Source organism: Pseudonaja textilis, chromosome 6 (assembly GCF_049901715.1).
Source record: "Pseudonaja textilis isolate UNSWEBS1 chromosome 6, rPseTex1.2, whole genome shotgun sequence".
Taxonomy (NCBI): Eukaryota; Metazoa; Chordata; class Lepidosauria; order Squamata; family Elapidae; genus Pseudonaja; species Pseudonaja textilis.
In genome coordinates this window covers 2,218,645-2,235,619 of record NC_141995.1, presented here as the reverse complement: position 1 = coordinate 2,235,619, position 16,975 = coordinate 2,218,645, and the positions used below count along the sequence as shown (strand labels likewise).

General features: G+C 45.2%; 1 protein-coding gene across 2 annotated transcripts in view; it reads right to left on the bottom strand.

Moving 5' to 3' along the window:
* PTPRA (protein tyrosine phosphatase receptor type A) overlaps positions 1–16,975 on the bottom strand; it is a 127,218-nt gene that overhangs the window by 92,389 nt on the left and 17,854 nt on the right. The gene's annotated exons all lie outside the window — the stretch shown is intronic.

The following is a 16,975-nucleotide window of genomic DNA, read 5'->3' as shown; positions in this document are numbered from 1 at the left end:
GGCAACTCTTACGTGCTTCTCCTACCCTACTTCAAGGAAGTGCATTTTTTCCTCGGTTGATAAACCAAGCAAGGAAGCGTCTCTTTTTTAGGGAGCCGAAGGGAAAAAAAATAAATGAGACGAGAAAGGATGAACGCGAGTCCCTGGGCTTTGCTTTGCGGGGTGAAATGGCTCCCTATCACCCTTAATTAAGGAGGCAGATTGAAAGGAAAGGTCAGCAATTTTAGACCAAACGGAATTAAGAGGGGAGGAACTAGGCTGGTTCGCCCGCCTGAAGGGAGGAAGGAAGCTGCAAATTCTCCAAGGAAGAGTCATCAATTCATTGCTGCTTAAGCTCCTTCAGCCAATTGCTTGTCTCGTAAGGATCGCTCTCCTTATCCTTTCCTTGCACGTGCGACTTATGGGAACTGAGATGGTATCAATAAAGAAGAATATTGGTAGCTCAGGGTTGAACCGTGGTGCTCTCTGAGCTGAGTGGCTTTCCTTGCAAATGTTTCATGACCTAACTAGATAGCATCATCAGTGCTAGAAAGGAGTGAGGTTTGGCACAGGAGGAGGAGGAGGAGGAGGAGGAGGAGGGTTTTGCAAATGAGGAGGAAGGGATCCTTGGTGATCTCTGAGCTTGGTGGTTTTCTTGCAAATGTTTCATGACCTAACTAGATAACATCATCAGTGCTAGAAAGGAGTGAGGTTTGCAGGGAAGAGGAGGAGGAGGAGGAGGAGGAGGAGGAGGAAGGGATCCTTGGTGATCTCTGAGCTTGGTGGTTTTCTTGCAGATGCTTTCTTTGTAGATAGAATAAGAGTTGGAAGGGACCTTGGAGGTCATCTAGTCCAGGGGTCGCCAACCTTTTGGACCTCAGTGACCACCAAACTCATAATTTTAGATCCCAGGGACTACTAGCCGGTTCTGTGGGCGTGGTCTAATTTGTGGGTGTGGCTTGGTGGTCATGTGACTGGCTGGGCATGGCTTGTATGTAAATATTATTATAAATATTATTATAAATATTGCATTTTTATTTAAAAAAAGAGCAACTTTTCCCCAAAATCAGGCAAAGCAGGCAGGCAGATTTGAGTTGCTCACAGAATCACAGAATCATTCAGAGATTTATCTATCTGCCATCGGCTAGCTCAGTCTGTCACATAAAATTTGCTTGCAAGCAAACTCATCAAATTTGCTAGCACGCAAACTCACAAAATTAACTCACAACACACCATGTATGTAAATATTGCATTTTTTTATTTAAAAAAAGAGCAACTTTTACCCAAAATCAGGCAAAGCAGGCAGGCAGATTGAATTGCTCACAGAATCATTCAGTGATCTATCTATCTGCCATCGGCTAGCTCAGTCTGTCACATAAAATTTGCTTGCGGTGAGTCTGCACTGAATAAGAGAACCTTCAGTCCTAAGGGAGGTTCGCTCTGCTTAAAAGCAGAGCTCAAGATCTAAAGACTAGCTAGAAAGCAAGAAATCCATCCGTTTTCTGCTTCCTGGCTAATCTAAATCTCCTAGCACAGCAGAAGAGATGATGGTCGGAAAAAGAGAAAATAGCAACTTAGCAGACAAGTTTGCCAGGTAAGGAGTAAGTGGGCGGGGAGGGTTCCTGCGGGCCATGTGAGCGACGCAGCCTTGTGTTTCTGCGCAGCCTGGATTAATTGCTTGGGGGGGGATGCTCTGTGGGTGAGATTTCTCTGCAGCCCACCAAAATGTTCTCACGGCCCACCGGTTGGCGGCCGCTGTTCTAGTCCAACCCCCTACTTAGGCAGGAAATCCTAGACCGGGGATCTGCAAACTTGGCAACTTTACGACTTGTAGACTTCAACTCCCAGCAGAGCTGGCTGGAGAATTCTGGGAGTTGAAGTCCACAAGTCTTAAAAGTTGCCAGGTTTGGGAGGCCCTGCCCTAGACCATTTCAGACAAAGGGCTGTCCAATCCCTTCTTAAAAACTTGCATTTTTTTTCACTGATTAACTGTTCTCACTGTCAGGAATTTTTTTCCTTAGTTCTAAGTTGCTTCTCTCCTTGATTAGTTTCCACCCATTGTTTCTTGTCCTGCCTTCAGGGGCTTTGGAGAATAGCTTGACTCCCTCTTCTTTGGGGCAGCCCCTGAGAGATTGGAAGACTGCTCTCCGGTCTCCCCTGGTCCTTCTCTTCCCTAGACCAGCCAGGCCCAGTTCCTGCAACCTTTCTTCACATGTTTTAGTCTCCAGTCCCCTCATCATCCTGGTTGCTCTTCTCTGCACTTTTTCTAGAGCCTCAACATCTTTTTTACATCATGGCAATCAAAACTGGTTGGGCTTCATTACCCAACTAGGTAACATCATCAAGCACTGATGTTACCTAGTTTTCGTAATAAAACCTCTGCAAGAAAACAACCAGGCTCAGAGACCACCAAAAACCCCTCATTTCAACCCTTAGTTAAAAAAATAAGTATTTTGGAGAGAAATATATAAGTAGTCCTTGATTTATGACTGGTCTCTTAGCAAAACATTCAAAGTCAGAACTGATTATGATGAGCCACGGAGTTCACTAAAGTGTATTCACATCTCATGAAAACCAAGGGGTGTGTGTGTGTGTGTGTGTGTGTCTGTGCTTTAATTGTGGTTTATTAGCTATGTCATAATTCATGGGTTTGACACAGCATGTTAAATGCAAATCTAATATTACAGGTAGTCATCGACTTATATCAGTTCATTTAGTGACTGTTCAATGTTACAATGGACCATTCTTCACACTTTTGGTTGCCGCAAACTGCAGTGGTCATAACTGGAATGCAGTAGTAGCAGCAGCTGTGGCTTTACCAAGGTGTTAATAAAGTGGTATTAACACTTTTTACAAGCGTTTTACAAGGCCAGTGTTTTACGGGCACATCAAAAATGTGCTTTTGCTACAGGGAAAGTTAACCCTCTGATGAGAAGGAATAGGATGGAAATGCTTTGCAGGTAAGGAAAGTACAGAGCGGGGCTTACTGCTCGTCCGTTAATGAAAAACACATGAGGGAAAGAACCTTTCAGGCCCAGGGAGTCCACTAGGCAAACTTCCTGTGAACCGCAGAGCCCTGGCCGCATCCCAGTTAGTAAGATTACATTTCAGCTTGTGAGAAGGGCTCCCTGCTCCCACCTTGCTCCTCCTTGCAGAATGACAATTCCAACTTTTCCAGGCTTGAAGTGAAAAAGTAAAGGTAAAGATCCGCCTGGCACATCCGGGCTAGTTGTCCCCGGCTCTAGGAGACGGTGCTCATCTCCATCACAAAGTCGAAGAAGAGCCAGCGCTGTCCAGAGACGTCTCCGTGGTCGTGTGGCCGGCAAGACGAAACGCCGAAGGCGCACGGAACGCTGTTACCTCCCCGCCAAAGGGGTCCCTATTTTTCTACTTGCATTTTTTTACATGCTTTCGAACTTCTAGGTTGGCAGAAGCTGGGACAAGGAATGGGAGCTCATTCCATGACGCGGCACTGGGGATTCGAACCTTCGAACTGCCGACCTTTCTGATCGACAAGCTCAGCGTCTTAGCCACTGAGCCACCATGTCCCCTATTGGAGGTGAAAAGAGACCATTTAAATATGCCTTCATTTTGTATTCTTTTGAGCGGCTTCAGATATTTTTTTTTCTTTTCCTTCCTAGCAACAAAAATCCTGAAGGAAAAGTTGAACTAGTCCTTCTAGGGCAAAAAAAAGAGAGAGAGAAAGAGAGAGAGAGAGAAAGAGACAGACAGAGAAAGAAATTCTACAATGTAGGGAGGGAAAAATACTTGCTTTGCACCGTGTCCCCAAAACAACAAACTAAACAGAATACCTCATTTGTTGTAAAACTAATTGAGATCCGGATTGGGAATTATTGGATTGTACCTTAGTTCTAGTCCTTTTTAAGACCCCCAAACTGGAAAATTTGGGGGACCTGAAATGAAGTCTGGTTAGACATGGCAGTTTGGTTTGGTGGTTAAGGCACCAGGCTAGTAACAAGAAGATTGTGAGTTCTAGTCCCAGCCTTAGCCAAAAACCCAGCTGGGTAACTTTGGGCCAATCACCAGGAGATTGTGAGTTCTAGTGCCGTCTTAGGCATGAAAGCCAGTTGGGTGGCTTTAGCCCAGTCTTGTGGTTTCTTTTTCTTTCTTTCTTTCTTTCTTTCTTTCTTTCTTTCTTTCTTTCTTTCTTTCTTTCTTTCTTTCTTTCTTTCTTTTCTTTTCTTTCGAGACTAACCTACCTGATAGGATTGTTGTTCTATGGAAAATAGGAGGAGGGAGGAGGAAATCCACTGCCTTGATTAAAAAATATAATAAAGGTGAGATATAAATCAAATATATAAAGGAATGCTGAATATCCACTGACTTTTTCTCACACCTACTTCCTATGACTGCTGCGAATTTGAGCCTCAAAGCTTTCTGAAAACGGCGCCGAGAAAAACAAGAAAAGTTTCTGCAGGGTCTTCCTTCCTTCCTTCTTTCTTTCTTTCTTTCTTTGTGTGAAGGGACTTCTCTGGGTGTGTGTTTGTGTGTGCTACAACCGCAGGGCCACAGCTCAATCCAACGAGCGGGAAAAATCTTGCAGTTCCTCCTGCCCATCCGTGCGTCAGCCCCACGGTGACAAAGCAGTACACACCGGCAAGGAAATACAAGTTGTGTGTGTGTGCGGGGGGGAGCAGGGAGCAAGGAAACACACACCATACACACACACCATGCACACACCATACACAGAGAGAGAGAGAGAGTTTACCACAAGCCAGTAACTGGAAGGCATTATTTGCGGGGGAAGGAGAGCTTGCTGACTCGTGATGAAATGTGTCACCCATGAAGGCACAAATGGGGGGACGTCAAGCCAGCCGTTTCTCCCTGTTCCCACTCCCCATCTGCCTTCCCGGTCTGTTGAGTGGTGAGGAGCCACGGCTGAAACTTTCGCAGTGCGCCTTGCGGTAGGGCAGGGCCCTTGTCTGAATGACACAATTCTGAACACACAAAAAGGGGAGGGGGGAACAGAGAGAGAGTGTGTGAGTGTGTGTGTGTGTGTGTGTGAGAGAGAGAGAGAGAGACAGACAGAGGGGAGAGAGAGGGAAAGAGAGAGGGAGGGAGAGACAGGAATAGAGAGAGAGACAGGGAGAGAGAGACAGAGAGGGAGAAAGAGAGACAGAGAGAGAGAGAGACAGACAAACAGACAGAAAGAGAAAGAAAGACAGGCAGAGAGGGAGACAGAGGGACAGGGAGAGAGAGACAGGGAGAGAGGGAGAGAAAGAGAGAGACAGAGACAGGCAGAGCGAGAGAGTGAGAGAGACAGACAGACAGACAGAGGGGGAGAGGGGGAGAAAGAGAGAGAGGGAGAGACAGAGAGAGGAAGACAGACAGACAGGAAGAGAGAGAGAGACAGAGAGGGAACGACAGATAGAGACAGACAGACAGAGACAGAAAGAGAAAGAAAGAGAGAGAGAGACAGAGAGAGAGAAACATGGATTTTGTTTGTCACAAGATTGCAAAACGTGATCTCCGGACACTGCAACAGGCATAAAACATGCCAGTTGCCAAGCCTCTGAATTCTGATCACGTGACTAGGAGGACTATGGAACGGTTGTGTGAAAAATGGTCATGTCACTTTTTCAGTAATGTTGTAACTTTGAAAGGTCACTAAATGAACTGTCGTAAGTCGAGGACTGCCTGTACAGCACACTCAATTCGATGTGCTCCTTTATATTCATTTCTCTTTTCCAGCCTCAGAAAAAGGACAAGTTGTGGGTCACTTTGAGGAAAATGAGGTTAGGTAAACCAAGTTAGATCTGCATTATATATTTTTAGACAATTTTTCCAGTTTGGGACCCTGGAGAATTTGGAACACAGAGTCAACTAAACAAGAGAACATCGTTCAAAAATGGTCTCTCCAAGGTCCCAGCTTCGAAAAAGCACATTATTCAGTGATAAGTCTATTTTCTTCCCTTCCTCCTTTCCTTTCTTCCCCATCTTTCTCTGACTCTTTCTGCCTTTCTCTTTTCCTTCCTTCCTTCCTTCTTTCTTCCTCTGTCTCTTTTCCTTTCTTCCCTCCCTCTCTCTTTATTCAGTTGTGTTCTCCTTCCTTCCTTCCTTCCCTTCCTTCCCTCAGAAAGCAACTTGCAAAGACAAATCAAATTTTAGCAAAAGGTATAAATATCTGAAAACAAAAAGGCAACCCATTTGCTCCTATCGGTTCTCTTCCTTTCTTCTTCCCTCTTCGTCTCCCCTGTTCTCTCACCTCCAAATTAGTTCGGGGTTTTATCTAACAGCCCCTTCTGCCTTCCAATCTGTTCTTTTTACAGCTTTGTGCCCGTTTCCCAAACATCTAGCAGTTTCTAAAGAGATCCAGAGCCTCATTCTGTTATTTTATTGAATGGAAGACTGGGAAAATCCTTAGGATGCACTTTATTCAGCCACCGGGAAATGAGGACAAAACCACGAATGTTAAAAATAAGAAATGATCAAAGGCAAAGGTTTTCTTTTTTTTAAAAAAGGACCAGTTATCTCCAAAGAGGGGAGAAAAACCTCTGGATCTCAACTTCCAGAATAATTTCACACATCATCATCATCATCGTCTTGATAACATAATTAAGAATTTCATTTATTATCCCGAAGTGATTTTCTAGCGGTTTTGTATCCCTAATCAAAAGTATGCTCATCTACTCACTACTGCAGTCCAAGAACGACACAAAAACAGTTGTTCTTTTGCAAAAACCAAATTGTGTTTGTGGTGTCGTTAGAAGGCAAGGGCTTTTCCAAAACCAAAGAGGCCACCAGAAGTTGCAGCTACAATTTTCAACTTAGAAACCAGGTACCCATGGCCAAATTATGGTAATACGATGAAAACAGGGAGTTTTGAACCTCCCTTGCTGTTGGGGATAACCATAATTAACATTTTCTGGGAGAGAGGCAAGCCAATCATGGCTAAGGACAACGCAGAATACAACACACATACACAAAATCCAGTATCCCCCAAGAACCGAACGCAGTTAACCTCAAGCTTTAAGCCTACAATCAGCTGCAACACAACACCGTGTCTTGGGGATGTTTTATTTCCTGGACCCACAAACAAACCCAAGTTTTCACATCAGTCAGAAAACAGGATGCGGTATCTACCTCCAAGAAATGCAAATTTACTCTGGGTAACTCAAACTCATAATGGGGTGTGTATGCCTGTGTGGGTCCATGTTATGTGTGTTGTGCGTTCTCTGGGCGTCGCCATTTCAGCAGCACCCCAACATGAAGAGGTACAGCTCCTGGGAAAGGCATAACGCAGGCAGTCCTCGCCTTACGAACGTAATTGAATCCAGAATTTCTGCTTGGTTAGCAAGGCGGCTGCTCGGAGAGTCACGCTGTTTTTACAACTTTTTCCCGCCATGGTGGTTAAGCAAACCACTGCCGTCCGCTAAATGAACCACATGCCACTAACTTAACAGCTGCAGCGGTTCACTTAACAAGCATGGCGTGAAAGAGCGTTAAAAAGGGGCAAAACTCAGTTGAAAAGCGTCTCGCTTAGCAACAGAAACTTTGGGGCTCGGGCACAGCTGCGGTGGTTAAGTCAAGGACTACCTGCGCACCAATTTCAGAAGCTCCCCTTGTGTTTGTGCAGCAAACAGGTACACACCTCCCATACAGGGGGGGCTGTTGAATGTTGGCGGGATATTGGCGTCACCTCATCAAATATCTCTATGGTCTTTTTAGAGTTGCCAACAGAAAGGGAGGGAGGGGAGCAGTGGGGCAGCTTGCAAACCGAAAGCGCATTCCGTAAATGTTTACAAAGATAGTAACTGGGTGACCAAAATTGTGTGGTTCGCCGGCAGACTGTGCGGAGGGCAGTGGAATCGGACAGTGGGGAAGAACGGGGACCAGTCTGGGAGTCTGGAGAGGACTCGGATGAGGGTCCTGCGTCCGATACAGAGATGGGGCCAGGACCATCTGGGAGTGGGGTGCTGCCCCCGGAGCCTTTGGAGTCTGGCAGCAGCGAGGAAGAGGAACAAAGGGAGCCTGTTCCCAGTGCGCGTATGCACAGAGCTGCTAGAAGGCGAGAGCAACTGAAGCAGAAGGGGCGACGCGGGAGTAAGTCTGGGAGGTGATTGGCCCTCCCCTAAGATATAAAGGTCAGGCCAAGATGACAAAACCTTTGCAGGAAGCAAAGTCGTTTGATCGGTTCCGAGTCATCCTGGAAGCTCTTTGCACTTCGGTTAGTTTTTTTTTTTTTCCTAGTTCATTTGATACTTCTGTTATTGGCAGCGCTTCACAGAAAAGAAAAGGGGGTGCTTATCTCGGGAGACTGTTTGAGGTTCATTACCGGCTGGGAATGAAAATAATTCCCAGCGTTGCAATAGAATAAATCTTGGTTTTTTTTTTTAAATAAGCGTGTGCGTAGTTCCAGTCTATGAAGCCTTAGTCAGAACAACTGATGACTCTGGGCATGGATGGGTCTCACTGGAGAACAGGAATTAGGATCCACCCAGGAGGTGGTGGTGGGGGAAACCAGGATCAAGGGTGACAAGGAATGAATGATGTGGCTCAGAGCGGGCTACACCCAAGCAATGACTCCCAATCAATCCTTTTGAAGTTTTGGAAGTTTGGCTCAAGACTCGGGATTTAAACGGGGTTCAGTGCCAGAATCCCGACAGCCGGTTTTCCAGAGAAAGCAAAGAAGCAGGGGAGGGAAAAAACAAAAAACCTTATAATTCCCCATGGATGATCCCCACAGGTAAGTCACGAAGGAGGTTCCCTTCCTAGGGAAAAGCTCCCGCAGATACCTGTTGCTTTTTTTAAAAAAATTAGCATTCCCGTCCGTGAAACTGTTTTATATTCAGCCCCCCCCAAATGCCAGTTCTCCAGCTTCTCTCTCCCCCTCTTTTTTTTTTGTCACCAACATCATTTATTTGCAAAGGCAAGCCAGGAAGTGGCAAATTAAAAAAGAAAAGAAAAGAAAGAAAAGAAAAACACATGTTTACTTGCAAGGAACTGGCTCACGGGGAGGCGCGCTCATTCAAGGAGCACAACCAGATTGTTAGCCTCAAGGTCAAATCCGGCACAGATCCCAGCTGGAACCCACACTTTGCACAGCAGGGAGAGAAAGAAAGAAAGAAAGAAAGAAAGAAAGAAAGAAAGAAAGAAAGAAAGAAAGAAAGAAAGAAAGAAAGAAAGAAAGAAAGAAAGAAAGAAAGAAAGGAAGGAAGGAAACAGGATGGAAGAAAGGAAGAAAGGGAGGAAGGAAGGAAGAGAAAGAAAGAGAAAGAAAGAAAAGGAATGAAAGAAAAAGACAGAAAGAAAAAAGAGAGAAGAAGAAAGAAAGGGAAACAAAGGATGGAAAGAAAGAAAGAAAGAAAGAAAGAAAGAAAGAAAGAAAGAAAGAAAGAAAGAAAGAAAGAAAGAGAAAGAAGCTAATTATACAGCTCAACAAGTTACAGGGAGAAGGAGTGAAGGGGCTCGAAGTTAGCTTCCGTGGGGGGGGGAAATGCCCATTTTCGTCCCCCAAATTTCTCGGCGGCGAAGGAGACCACCCGAACTAGAAGGACTAAAACAGCCCCCATGTGTCAGGATTCCAGCAATCGCTCTGATGAAATCACGATTCTCGAGCCAAACTTCAAAAAACTTCCAAGGATTCATTCATTAAAGTCAATCTACTGGCCCTGCCCTGGATGAGGCCAACTGTGACCTACGTCATTGACAGCCCCCTGGGACCCTGTTTCCTCCCTCCCACCCCGGCTGGGTCATCAATCAGATTCTCCAATTAAATGCATTCCCCGGGAAAAACTCTGGTAGTTTAGTTACAATCTTTTAAAGGGAAGAGTTGGAATGTATTTTCGCTTTCCAACTCCTGCGCTGCTCTTCCAACTACTAAAACAGGCAGAGGAATTTTTTATGAGTTGACGGCATGCACACGTCCCAAATGAAAAGCAGATTAAAAAGGCGGCTCATGCAGGCAAATAAAGAAAGTCCTCGACTTACAAAGGTTCGTTCAATGACCGTTCGAAGTTCCTACGGCACTGAAAAAAAAGTGACATTGATGACAGCTGCAGTGTCCCGGGGTCGTGGGAGGGGTGTGTGTGTCACCTTTTGTGAGCTTCTGACAAGCAAAGTCAATGGAGAAGTCAGATTCACTTAACAACCGGGTTACTGGCTGAACGATGGCAGTGATTTCACTTAACAAATGCGGCAAGGGAAGTTGTCAAATAGGGCGAAACTCACTTTGCCAATTTCTGCCTTAATCAAATCAATCCCCCAAAAATAGGACTGCAAGGGACCTCGGAGGTCTTCTAGTCCAGCCCCCCTGCTCAAGCAGACCTTATATCGGAGGTCTCCAAACTTGGCCCCTTTAAGACTTGTGGACTTCAGCTCCCAGAATTCTCCAGCCAGCAAAGCTTCACTTATCGACCGTGTGACTCACGTGGCTGGAGAATTCTGGGAGTTGAAGTGCACAAGTCTTAAAGGGGCCAAGTTTTGGGACCCCTTCTACCATTTCAGACGAATGACTGTCCAGTCTCCTCCTCTTTTGCTTAACAATAAAAATTTTGGCCTCAGTTGTTATAAGTCGTGGACTTATCTTTAATATCTTAAGTAGGAAATTAAAGAACTCTTCTTGATTGCAGATCAACTATATTGAGTGTTTCCATTTTATTTTTTAGTTTTACTTTCAAGAAAATTGACCAAACATTTGAAGAAATCTCTGGCCCAGGTGCTAAAACCCTTAATTTTTCCACAAAAGAATTCTTTTTTAATTTTCCTTCATTATATCATCCGCCATAATCGGTTATAATTACATATTACAAATTAAATGTATAAAGATACAACATGTATAAATGTAAGATATATATTATACATCATAAAATGACAAAAAGATCTCAGAACGATTTCACTACGTCCAATGTTTTTAAACCATTTATTCAATAAAATGTTATATTGAAAAAAAAATATTTTCTTACGGGGGATGCCCTGGGAGATTATGGCCTCAAGGACGCCCAATTTAGGGTAGTTCAACGGCTTGTGGACATTGACTTGCATTACCTACCAGCCAGAGCTAACAAAACTTGCTTCCCTCTGATCTTCAGCCAATTTAAAAATTACGGACCGAGGGTGGCTTCCTATTTTTACACTCTAACCATTCCCAAGTATAGAAGAGCTTTCTCCCTAGTTGGCTTTAAAGTTCTGCCCTCAGCGCTACTGGAGGGGCGGTTGAAGAGGCTCCCCCGATTAATGAGCGGCTATGCCCCTGTGACAGAGCTGTGGTTGAAACTGTGGAGCGTGTCCTTTTACATTGCCCTATGTATAACGCAGGCAGATCTAAGTTGCTGTCTCTCCTTGAAACAGACCCTTCTAGACCCACTGTTAGTAATTTGTTCTTATATTGTCTAGGGCAGGGGTGTCCAACCTTGGCAACTTTAAGACTTGTGGACTTCAACTCCCAGAATTCCTCAGCCAGCTGGCTGAGGAATTCTGGGAGTTGAAGTCCACAAGTCTTAAAGTTGCCAAGGTTGGACACCCCTGGTCTAGGGGATGGCTCCTCATACATCACTTCTCAGGTTTCCAATTTTTTTTAAGAGCTTGTAACCATCGGAGGAGAACGCTGTAATTCCCCTTCGTCGAGTTTCTGGTGACCAATTGTTCTTGACTAATTTTCCCATGTTATTCTTTTGTTGTACTTGTGTTTTGATCTGTGACTGCAAATAAAGTATTATTATTATTATTATTATTATTATTATTATTATTATTACTACTATTATTATTATATAAAGATACATTTATAAATGTATGTAAGATATATATATCATAAGATGAGAAAAAGACATGTCAGAACGATTTCACCACGTCCAACATGTATAGTCCAACATGTATACGTCCAACACGTCCAACATGTATAAATGTATTCAATAAAATGTTATATTAAAAAAAAAAAGCTATTTTCTTTTTCGTTTCCTTTAACCCAGGACAGAATCGCTCTTAAGGAAGCGAATTAAGGGATCCATTCCTGGATCTCTTAATTCAGCCTTCAGGTTTGCCTTGGCCCAAGGCTGAGGGTGTGTGTGGAGAGAAATGAACAAACGCAGTTCCAAGCATCAAAAGGCTCCCAGATGCCGTATAATTATCCGGGATAAGCAGTTTGTTAAGTAACCCTGGCAGTGTCAGCCCTACAATTTCTCTTACACTTTTCGAACAGGGTTCGTTTTTTTCAATAACAAATAATTAACTGCAATATTTTACAGATGGGATGAAGCACTCCTCTGAAAAAATCAGAACAGTTTGCACAGTCAGGAGAAACCAAATCTCTGACCAGCTCTCCGGCTACATCAGGGGTGGGATTCTACCGGTTCGGACCAGTTCTATAGAACCGGTTGTGACGATTCTACCTAGTTCAGAGAACTGGCAAATTGTGCCCCTGTCTGGCCTGCCCCGCCCTGCCCAGTCACTACTTATCACGCAGGCACGACATTGCACCCATCGCTGACTGCATTCCCCCCCCCGCCCACCCAGTCACTCCTTACGGTATTTCTTTTCCCCCGCTCCCGACGATCAGCTGTTCCAATGATCAGTTGTGCCAGGATCCCCCTCACTGTCTTACTGCTTAACTCAGGAGGAAGGAAGGAAGGAGATGAGAAAGGAAGAAAGCAGAGGAAGAGGAAGGAAGGAGAGGAGGAAGGAAGGAGAGGAGGAAGGAAGGAGAGGAAGAAGGAAGGAGAGGAGGAAGGAAGGAGAGGAGGAAGGAAGGGAGGAGGAAGGAAGGAGAGGAGAGGAAGAAGGAAGGAGAGGAGGAAGGAAGGAAGGAGATGAGAAAGGAAGAAAGCAGAGGAAGAGGAAGGAAGGAGAGGAGGAAGGAAGGAGAGGAGGAAGGAAGGAGAGGAGGAAGGAAGGAGAGGAAGAAGGAAGGAGAGGAGGAAGGAAGGAAGGAGATGAGAAAGGAAGAAAGCAGAGGAAGAGGAAGGAAGGAGGAAGGAAGGAGAGGAGGAAGGAAGGAGAGGAAGAAGGAAGGAGAGGAGGAAGGAAGGAGAGGAGGAAGGAAGGAGAGGAGGAAGGAAGGAGAGGAAGAAGAAGGAAGGAGAGGAGGAAGGAAGGAAGGAGATGAGAAAGGAAGAAAGCAGAGGAAGAGGAAGGAAGGAGAGGAGGAAGGAAGGAGAGGAGGAAGGAAGGGAGAGGAGGAAGGAAGGAGAGGAAGAAGGAAGGAGAGGAGGAAGGAAGGAAGGAGATGAGAAAGGAAGAAAGCAGAGGAAGAGGAAGGAAGGAGAGCAGGAAGGAAGGAGAGGAAGAAGGGAGGAGCGTATGATCACCTGATCCAATGATCAGCTGTGCTGGGATCCCCCTCACTGTCTTACTGCTTCTCCCAGGAGGAAGGAAGGAAGGAAGGAGAGGAGGAGGGAGGAGAGGATGATCAGCTGTTCCAATGATCAGTTGTGCCAGAATCCCCCTCACTGTCTTACTGCTTAACTCAGGAGGAAGGAAGGAGAGGAAGAAAGAAGGAGAGGATGATCAGCTGATCCAATGATCAACTGTGCCAGGATCCCCCTCGCTGTCTTACTGCTTCACCAGGAGTTTCCCTGAGGCCCAAAAACGAAGGGGGGGGGGGGCAAAAAAGCCATGCCCACCCAGTCACATGGTCACACCCACCTAGCCACTCCCACCTAGACATGCCCACAGATCCGGTAATGAAAATTTTGCATCTCACCCATGGGGTAAATTCACCTTCCAGTCCAAAAATTCGCATTTTACTCTGACCCACCCTTGTGTAGGGCAAGAGACGGGCAAAACTGGCTTCCCTTAATGACCGCATGATTCATTTAACGGGAGTGATCTGATTAACGACGGGGTCCCCAAAAAGTGTTGTACAATCGGGGGGCAATTCATTTAACAGCCATCTAGCTTGCTTAGCGACAGAAATTCTCATGCAAACTGTGGTCGTTAAGTCGAGGACTCCGTGTAATAAGCAAAACTAAGGGCAAGAATTAATTACGAATTCTTGCTAAGGCTTTAAGAACTGAGAAAGAGGCACGATGCACACCCGGTGAGAGGGAAGTGGACATTTCTGAATTAATTTTGTATCTAAATGCAGGTAGTCCTCCACTTACGACCACGCTGGTGCCCAAAACGTCTGCTGCTGAGCGAGACAGCTGTTAAAAGAGTTTTGTCCCATTTTATGACCTTTCTTGGCACGGTTGTTAAGTGAATCACAACAGTGGTTCACTTAAGAACGTGGTTGTTCAGGGAACCTGGATTCCACATAAGTTTGTCAGAGGGTTGCAAAAGGGGATTGTGTGACTCCCGGGGATGCTGCCTGTCATAAATATGAGTCACTTGCCAAGATAGTCTGAATTCGGATCACATGATCAAAATGGGGATGCTGAAACGGTCGTAAGTGTGAAAAAATGACCACAAATCACTTTTTTTGGAGGGCTGTTGTAACTTTGAACGGCCACTACAGGAATAGTTGACAGTTGAAGATTACCTGTAAGGATTTCTTTCTTTTTTTTTTTTTTTTCATTTATAAATTAGAACAGTGGGGGCTAAACTTTTTGGGCTCCCATGCGTTGCCAGCACCCAGAAGGCAATGCCCCCCCCACAACCCCTGCATATGTGCACGCCCCCTGCGCACCGCACGTCTCTGCACATATGTGCACAACCCCCCGCACACAGGGATGGGATTCAAATTTTTTAACAACCGGTTCTGTGGGCGTGGCTAAATTGATGGGCGTGGCTTGGTAGTCCTGTTATTGGCTGGGCGTGGCCAACTCAATATCACTCACATGGAGGCACACATCTCCTTGCCTGACCTCTCATGACTGTGGGGATGCTGCAACAGTCGTAAGTGTGAAAAACGGTCATAAGTCACTTTTTTCAGTGCCATTGTGACTTTGAATGGTTACTCCACACAAGCAAAGGACCAGCAAAGGAGGGGAAAAAAACTCCAGAGAAGTTCCTGAGACAGGAAGTCCAGTCTTGCCAAGAACATAATAAGGGTTAACGGAGAGGCAGTTTCTGTAAGCAACACCAGAATGTTTCCTTCCTGCCTTCCTTACAGGATTAGCCCAGTAATTTCTTCTAACAACCGGTTTTCCGAACTGCTTAGGATGTTAACAACCGGTTCTAGCGAATAGGTGAGAACCGGTAGAATCCCACCCCTGCCCGCACACAATACATTTCTGCACATGCACGCAAGACCCCCATGCACCCTGCACATCTCTGCGCATGTGCAAGTGTCTCCCGCACATCCCCCCCCACGCATGCACACACAGATACCCAACAATCAGCCGCCGGGCAGGCAAAGCGCATGCATGCGCAGTGAGGCTCTTCCAGACAACCTCTCACAAGCCACTTCTAGCACACGTGCCATAGGTTCGCCATCACGGAATTAGAATTACATACATCCGTTTGCTAGCGTGCTATAATTAACAAAAATTTTTTAAAAAATTCCATATCAATGTCTCACTAAGAAATCCTCCATGGTTCCTACTTTTAACAGGCCACTAAACTGTTCTCTATTAAGAACATTCTGGATGCAATAGCAGCTGCAGGCCGAACACCAATTGCTATTGTGCAACTTGGTGATTTATTGTGGCTTACGGATAATTGTGTTTTCCGTGCTAGCTTTTACTGAGATTATGCAACCAGTCTGGCAATTTATCATCTTATTCAGTTAAACGAGAACACAGATGATACAGGAAAGAGAAACTTTAGGCAGGTGGTCCTGGACTTCTGACCACAACTGAGCCCCAGATTGCTGCGGCAAAGTGAGACGTTTGTGACGTTGAGTTTTGTCCCATTTTACGACCTTTGGTGCCACTGTTGTTAAGTGAATCGCTGCCATTGTTAAATGAGTAACACGGTTGTAAAGAAAATCTGGCTTCTCCATGGATTTTGCTTGTCGCAAGGTCACAAAAGCGGATCATGTGATCTCCGAGCACTGCAACAGTCGTAAGTAAGTACATGTCAAGCCCCTGAATTCTGATCACGTGATGAGGGGGACACTGGAATGTAAGTGTGAAAAACAGTCATAAGTCACTTCTTTCAGTAATGTTGTAATTTTGAAAGGTCACTAAATGAATTGTTGTAAGACTGCCTGTACAGCGCGCTCAATTCGATGTGGTCCTTTATAATCATTCCTCTTTTCCAGCCTCAGATAAAGGACAAGCCGTGGGTCACTTTGAGGAAAATGAGGTTAGGTAAACCAAGTTAGATCTGTACTGGAGGTATATTTTTAGATAATTTCTGGTCTTTTCCAGTTTGGGACCCTGGAGAATTTGGAACACAGGGTCAACTAAGCAAGAGAATATTTTTCAAAAGTGGTCTCTCCAAGGTCCCAGCTTTGAAAAAGTACATTATTCAGTGATAAGTATATTTTCTTCCCTTCCTCCTTTCCTTTCTTCCCTATTTTTCTCTTTCCTTTCTTCCCTACCTCTCTCTTTATTCAGTTATGTTTTTTCCTCCCTTCTTCCCTTATTTGTTTTTCTGCCTTTCTCTTTTCCTTCCTTCCTTTTCTTTCTCTTTCTCCATCTCTTTTTCTTTCTTTTCCCCCCTCTCTTCTCTTTATCCAGTTATGTGTGTTTTCCTTCCTTCCTTCCTTCCTTCCTTCCTTCCCTCCCTTCCTTCTTTCCATTCCTCCCTTCTTTTCCTTCCTTCCTTCCTTCCCTTCCTTCTTTCCATTCCTCCCTTCCCTCCCTTCTTTTCCTTCCTTCCTTCCCTTCCTTCTTTCCATTCCTCCCTTCCCTCCCTTCTTTCCTTCCTTCCTTCCTTCCTTCCTTCCTTCCTTCCTTCCTTCCTTCCTTCCTTCCTTCCTTCCTTCCCTTCCCTTCCCTTCCCTTCCCTTCCTTCCGTCTTTTATTTCAATGCTGCTGTAACTTTTTCGGTCCCTAAATGAAATGGCTGTAAACTGAGGACTCCCTGGAAAAGAAATCAGAGCGCTGAAAGGCGAACGCTCAGCCCTCCCGACTCCTGTAAAATTCCAATTTACAGCCCCGTCATTCAATAGCTCTCCATGCTCTGCCTCTTTGTGAGTTGGTGAGTCTGTTTG